This window comes from Coregonus clupeaformis, chromosome 28 (genome assembly GCF_020615455.1).
Source record: "Coregonus clupeaformis isolate EN_2021a chromosome 28, ASM2061545v1, whole genome shotgun sequence".
Taxonomy (NCBI): Eukaryota; Metazoa; Chordata; class Actinopteri; order Salmoniformes; family Salmonidae; genus Coregonus; species Coregonus clupeaformis.
The window spans coordinates 20,941,685-20,949,598 of NC_059219.1; the positions used below are offsets into that span (position 1 = coordinate 20,941,685).

At 41.9% G+C, this 7,914-nt stretch overlaps 1 pseudogene; it reads left to right on the forward strand.

Moving 5' to 3' along the window:
* Positions 1–2,183: 2,183 nt before the first annotated feature.
* LOC123482110 lies at positions 2,184–6,858 on the forward strand (annotated as a pseudogene).
* Positions 6,859–7,914: the final 1,056 nt, after the last annotated feature.

The following is a 7,914-nucleotide window of genomic DNA, read 5'->3' on the forward strand; positions in this document are numbered from 1 at the left end:
TTTGTCTGTCATAGTTGACGTGTACCTATGATGAAAATTACAGGCCTCTCTCATCTTTTTAAGTGGGAGAACTTGCACAATTGGTGGCTGACTAAATACTTTTTTTCCCCACAGTAGCTCAGGGTTGACTGCTCTGACCTGGTGGTAAGTAGTACCATTAAGTAAATAGAGACCGGCTTTAGAAGGAAGCTCCTCCTACTTTCCTGTAAAAAATGATCTCCTTCACATCAGCCACTTATTGTGTCATATTTATCAGTTACCATGTGGTGTGACATTGGTCCGTGGGACATTAATCAATCACCCAGTTATAATGTGCTGATTGATTTAATCAGTTTGCAAGGTCTAGTGTTAATCTAAGCAGTTTTTAAAGGAGGAAGACCATATTGTCCTAGGTTCCTGGTACGAGTCAAGGAACCCTGCCAGATATGAATGTCAGTGGTGGGGATGCACGTCAGAAAAAGAGATCAAAGATAAAGATAAAGACAGCAGTCTAACACACTGCCCAATGAATTATAAACATCATAAATGGATCCTTCCAGCAGAAAGAAGGCATTCATTATCTAAATATTTACCTCTATATCAAGAGCAGAACTCCAATCTGAAGTTTGAAAGGCCTAAGTATATGATATCCAATGTATACAGTAAACAAAGTCGAGGCTCATTGAATACCTTAGACATTTTGGTATCAGAAAATACAATATGCCACAGATGAAAAAAAGAATCCTGAATCTTTATTGAAAATACAAAAATTCTGAAATTTTTTACTGAAAATAAAAAAATTAGTTAAACGTTTAATCAGTTGGTATTATTCAAAATATCATAAAACATTGCTAGAATACCAAACTTACTGTAGGCTATAGCAGGGGTTACCAAACCTTTTTATTCGGGGCCCCCTGTCCAGCATTGGGGAACATCTATGGGCTAAGAAACCTAAGAAACCTAAATAAAACAAATGTTTGCTGACATGGGCTAGTTGATCTGGACATTTCTGACAAGTTATAAATAGCTCTCTAAGGTATGCAATGACTACCCAATTTTGAAAATGCACCTTGTGCATTCTATTATTATAACTTTCAAGAGTAAGTTTAAAGCCAGACTGAGTTCTCCCTAGGGGGTTCCCACAGTTTGGGAACCACTGGGCTATAGGACAGCAATCAAAGGGTTCACTGACATATTTGATGAGATGTTAGAATATGTCATCCATGAAAATCAGTTATTTTCTTAAATATTGGTGAATAAAGTGTTGGCTGATAAGTCAGGTGTAAATATAATAAAGCAATAATTCTACAGCCAGCATATTTGTTCATGACATAAATGTTTACTCCCTTCTTGTCACTCCCAGGATACAATTTTACTAAAACTGCTTATTCTACATGGTAATAAAACTTGACATATTGCCGACGTGAAGGTAATGCCAAAACAGTGAGTTACCCTTGGTTTGTAGTATAGATAATGGAAAGGATTATGAGGACTTGGGGGATTGTAACTAACAGCCGTGAGCAGAGTACTGTGTCTTATGAGGGTTAGTAGAAACATTTGAGCATTTCGCTTCCCAACACCACAATAGTAGTCTGAACCAAGTCAATAGATCAGGTGGTGTGCATGCCAGAACTGAACATACGGTCCGTGTTGAGAAATCTCACGTTCAGTTGCCATTTCCTCATTTTATTGCCCACAAAGCGAGAACTATACATAATGGGCAGGACATTATTTGTAATCTTGATCTGGTTGCTTTTTGCCTATATTATCAATACTTTTCTGACTTCTACACTAAAGCCTAACTTGAAAGATGCACACTGTTGGACCATTCTTCACTGCAAGCATGTTACTATCCAACCTGTAAAAATCAAGACAGTGATGGTAAACATGGATGTAAACATGTAACCACAGATAAGAGTGTCATGGCAACATTTCACAAATCACTTCTCTTGGCTTTGAAACAGAAATGTGTGGGTAATGTTGGGCACAGACACATAAATACTGGGTAACATCAGACTGAAATCCATTTCCTCCCTCCCTATTTCCTCTAGTTGCAATTGAGGATTGAAGGGTGTAAAAAGGAGACTATAGTCAAACTGAAATGACAAAGACCTAGAGAATGCAATAGATGTTTGTTAACAATCTTGTCAATCTTGTAATTTGTTAGACTTTACAGATTTTTTACATTCCTTTACAGATCCAAAATGTGCATGCACACTATGATTCTACTTGATTTTGTGTGGTTTAGTCTGCCACTTCTTGTGGTCCTTGCCTCACCAACCCCTGCTTCGAATGATGAGAGAGGCCCCTGTCAAATCTACAACTCTGGTCGCTCCGCAAACTGCCTTGGTCAGCGACTGGATCATGTTCCATGGAAGCACCTCCCTTCCACGCTTGAAAGTATAGATCTCTCCTACAATGAACTTAATGCCATTCGTGTTAATTATTTTTTTCGCCTACCTCATCTTCGTGTCCTTGAGCTGCAGTTCAACAACATCTCTGTGATTGAGGACCGTGCCTTCCACAACAACCCCCTCCTGGAGCATCTTAACATCTTTAACAACTCCCTAGAGGAAATCCCTGCCAACGCCTTGCAGGACCTCTATAATCTAAGGGAACTCCTTATGTCGAATAACCTTACACCCAGGCCACATTGGCAGCTGACGTTTTCTCCAGATTGACCCACCTCAAGGCCCTGTCCATGGGCGGCCCCTTGGTCAAGGGTCTAAGGAAAGGGGACTTCCAGGCATTGAGGAACATTTGGTTACAGGAGTTTGCCATTAAAACTTTATCCAATATCAGTTACTATGAACCGGGTAGTCTGAAGGTAATCCAGGCATGTAGAATGGGTTTTGACATGGCCATAGATCAGAAGCCAAATTTCCTACCTTTGATTCTTCGAGACTTGGCCAACAAGACTTTCAGTCTTATCCAATTCAGGAACCTCTTTGAGTTCATGTATTACATGGGAGATGAGGATATTTTCAGAGGCTTGCAAGACATCAAAGTAGATTCGCTCATCTTTCACCGTGGAAAATTCAATGAGAACCTTATGAGGATGGCTCTGTTTAATCTACAGGTCACCCCCCTTAAATGTCTGACACTTCAATACATTGACTTTGCTCGCTCGCCCAACTTTGTGGATAATGGCTTGGGCTCCAGTATCAAAAACCTTGCACTGAGTAGACTAAATCTGTGGTAAGCATATCTTATTCTACTCTGTTAAATTACAAAAGCATTATGCAGACATTTCTACCCAGAAGATGCAAAAACAAATACAGGTTCCTAGTCACAAGTGTATTTTTTCATCAATTTAAATCTGTTTCCATATCTACAGTGAGGGAAAAAAGTATTTGATCCCCTGCTGATTTTGTACGTTTGCCCACTGACAAAGAAATGATCAGTCTATAATTTTAATGGTAGGTTTATTTGAACAGTGAGAGACAGAATAACAACAACAAAATCCAAAAAAACGCATGTCAAAAATGTTATAAATTGATTTGCATTTTAATGAGGGAAATAAGTATTTGACCCCCTCTCAATCAGAAAGATTTCTGGCTCTCATGTGTCTTTTATACAGGTAACGAGCTGAGATTAAGAGCACACTCTTAAAGGGAGTGCTCCTAATCTCAGTTTGTTACCTGTATAAAATACACATGTCCACAGAAGCAATCAATCAATCAGATTCCAAACTCTCCACCATGGCCAAGACCAAAGAGCTCTCCAAGGATGTCAGGGACAAGATTGTAGACCTACACAAGGCTGGAATGGGCTACAAGACCATCGCCAAGCAGCTTGGTGAGAAGGTGACAACAGTTGGAGCGATTATTCGCAAATGGAAGAAACACAAAAGATCTGTCAATCTCCCTCGGCCTGGGGCTCCATGCAAGATCTCACCTCGTGGAGTTGCAATGATCATAGGAACAGTGAGGAATCAGCCAAGAACTACCCGGGAGGATCTTGTCAATGATCTCAAGGCAGCTGGGACCATAGTCACCAAGAAATCAATTGGTAACACACTACGCCGTGAAGGACTGAAATCCTGCAGCGCCCGCAAGATCCCCCTGCTCAAGAAAGCACATATACATGCCCGTCTGAAGTTTGCCAATGAACATCTGAATGATTCAGAGGAGAACTGGGTGAAAGTGTTGTTGTCAGGAGACCAAAATGGAGCTCTTTGGCATCAACTCAACTCGCCATGTTTGGAGGATGAGGAATGCTGCCTATGACCCCAAGAACACCATCCCCACCGTCAAACATGGAGGTGGAAACATTATGCTTTGGGGGTGTTTTTCTGCTAAGGGGACAAGTTCACCGCATCAAAGGGATGATGGACGGGGCCATGTACCGTCAAATCTTGGGTGAGAACCTCCTTCCCTCAGCCAGGGCATTGAAAATGGGTCGTGGATGGGTATTCCAGCATGACAATGACCCAAAACACACGGCCAAGGCAACAAAGGAGTGGCTCAAGAAGAGGCACATTAAGGTCCTGGAGTGGCCTAGCCAGTCTCCAGACCTTAATCCCATAGAAAAACTGTGGAGGGAGCTGAAGGTTCGAGTTGCCAAACGTCAGCTTCGAAACCTTAATGACTTGAAGAAGTTCTGCAAAGAGGAGTAGGACAAAATCCCTCCTGAGATGTGTGCAAACCTGGTGGCCAACTACAAGAAATGTCTGACCTCTGTGAATGCCAACAAGGGTTTTGCCACCAAGTACTAAGTCATGTTTTGCAGGGGGGTCAAATACTTATTTCCCTCATTAAAATGCAAATTAATTTTTAACATTTTTGACATGCGTTTTTCTAGATTTTTTTGTTGTTATTCTGTCTCTCACTGTTCAAATAAACCTCCCATTAAAATTATAGACTGATCATGTCTTTGTCAGTGGGCAAACGTACAAAATCAGCAGGGGATCAAATACTTTTTTCCCTCACTGTATGTAGTCTGAAAGTACCAATTATGTTATCATCTTGACCACACATGTTTTTTTCATGCTTACATTTTTTGTCTCCATTACTCCTCAGGCATATCAGTAATCCAGACATTTTGCGTTTCGACTGGCGCTTCACATGGTTCAACAAAGTCCAACTGCTGTCCATTCAGAATGTGAACTTCAACTCTGTGCCTTGCGACGCCTGGCTTAATATGGAAGGCATGGAGGTTTTGGACATCTCAAACAACCGCCTGCAGGACAACATCCTCTTCAACCAGAGATGCAACTACAGGGGCACCATACCGGCTCTTCGATCCTTCAATGTCAGCACCAACCAACTGACCAGCCTTCAGGACTTAGCCTCCCTGACCAGGGAGTTCAAACAATTGAAGGTCATGGATGTTAGCCACAACATGCTGGGCTCTGCTGAGAAGAGTCACAACTGTAACTGGATGCAGAACATCACCCAGGTGATCGCTCACCACAACCGATTCGAAAGTGGTGCCTTCCAGTGTCTGCCCACCACAGTACAATTCCTGGACCTTTCGTACTGTGACCTGGACCAGCTGGACATGGTCTACTTCCAACAAACCACCAGCCTTAAGGAGCTCCTGCTCAATGGGAACAAGATCAAGTTCATCCCTTCTGGTTGGAGAAGTCACTCCTTGCAGTCACTGGCTCTGGATGGGAACTCCTTTGGGCTCATCAGCATGGGCTCCTTCCAGGACATGCCCCAGCTGTCTCGACTGACGGCAGGGAACAACCCATACCACTGCACCTGCGACCTCCACGCCTTCATCCAGGACACAATTTCAAAGGGGAAGGTCAACATCACTGACTGGCCAGAGAACTACAAGTGTTACCATCCAGAAGCCTTGCTCAATACCGCTGTGGCAGATTTCTTCCCGGGTCACGTTGCCTGCGATGTCAGACTGGTCATCATCATCTCTGTGGCTACTACTGCAGCTGTGGTTTTAGTGTTGATGCTTATATGCTACATATTCAATGTTCCCTAGTACACCAAAGCCACATATCAGATCCTCAGAGCCAAATACAGGGCTCATCAGGAAGGAGCATCTGGAAAATCACAGATCTATGCTTACCACGCCTTCATCTCCTACAGCCACCCAGATGCAGACTGGGTCAGGGACCAGTTGTTGCCCTGCTTGGAGAACAGCAAGCCCCCCTACCAACTCTGTATCCATGAGAGAGACTTCATGCCAGGAAAGTGGATCATTGACAACATCATTGAAAATATTGAGAGCAGCGAAAAGGTAAGGGTGAGGACCACCCAAGACAAGTTAGAGGTGTTTTAACAAGTAAATAGTAATAGACTTTTGAATATAAAAGGTAAATTGAACAAACCAAAATGTAAAATGTATGTTTTGTTTAGGTTTGTATCCTGATTCCTGCACTGTGCATTTGCCTAAATTAATACACCCTATCCTCTGATTTTTTTGTTTACAAATCCAGATCATATTTGTGTTGTCACGCCACTTTGTGAACAGCGATTGGTGCCCAGCAACGAGCTCTACTTTGCCCAGCAACGAGCCATCGGCAAGACCTTCAGCGATGTTATTCTGGTGGTTAAAGAGCCCATCGACCCTGAATCTCTGCCCAGCAAGTATTGTAAGCTCAAGAAGATGCTGAACACCAAAACGTACCTAGAGTGGCCCCAGCAAGCCAAGCAACAGACCTTCTTCTGGGCTCAACTTAAGAGTGTCCTGGGCAAGCCCACACTGACTAGAGAGCAGGCTCTTAGTGTTAGGAGCATCAGTGTATCCTCAGTGGGCGCTGTGCCTATGATAGAGCTCCCTCTAGAGGATGGGAAGCTGGCGATATCCATGCCAAAGTTAGACAGAAAAGCAGAGCTCCACCAAGTAGTTGGGCAAAGACCAATCCCTGTAGCTGTGGCATGAGCCAAAATAAGCCAAGCATGTAACTTGTAATGTGTATAGTGTCCCAAGACCAATCTCTCTCTGAAGTGCTGAGCTTGAGTGACTTCTTGGCCATGCTGTGGCAGATAATGTGTTTGCCAAGCTGCTGGTATCATTAGAAAATGTTTCATAATGATGACAGTGACTAAAATGATCTGTCTGCCACCCACCCTTCTGACATGTACAGTGCCTACTCCCCCTTGAACTCTTCACATTTTGTTGCGTTACAAAGTGGGATTGAAATAGATGTAATTGTATTTTTTTTGTAATTGATCTACACAAAATACTCCAAAATGTCAAAGTGAAAAAAACGTTATATAAATGTTTACAAATTAATGCAAATTAAATAACTAAAATATAGTCGTTGCATAAGTATTCATCCCCTTTAGTTCAGAAAGAAAAATCGGCTTAACAAATCACAAAATAAGTTATATAGACTCACTCTGTGTGAAATAATAGGGGTTGATATGATTTTTGAATGACTATCCCTTTCTCTGTCCCCCATACATATATACAACATCTGTAAGCTCCCTCAGTCAAGATTCAACTATAAAGACCAAGGAGCTTTTCGAAAGAAGGGCAGTGATTAGTAGATGGGTAACAATAAAAAATCAGACATTGATTATATATTTAAGCATGGTCAAGTTAATAAGTATGCTGTTGATAATTTATCAAACAACCCAGACACATCAAAGATGCAGTCGTCCTTCTGAACTGAGCTGCAGGATAGGAAGGAAACTGCTTAGGGATGTCACCATGCGGCCATTGCTGATTTAAAAACCGCTACAGAGTTCAATGGCTGTAATGGGAGAAAACTGAGGATGGATCAACAACATTGTAGTGACTGCACAATTATGACCTAAATGACAGAGAAAAATAATAATACAAATATACAGAATAAAAAATATTTCAAAACATGCATATGTATGCAACAAGGCACTAAAGTAATACTGAAAAAATAATTACACGGCAAAGGAATACACTTTTTGGCCTAAATGCAAAGCCTTATGTTTGGGGCAAATCCAACACAACACATCACTGAGTAACTGCCTCCTTATTTTCAAACAT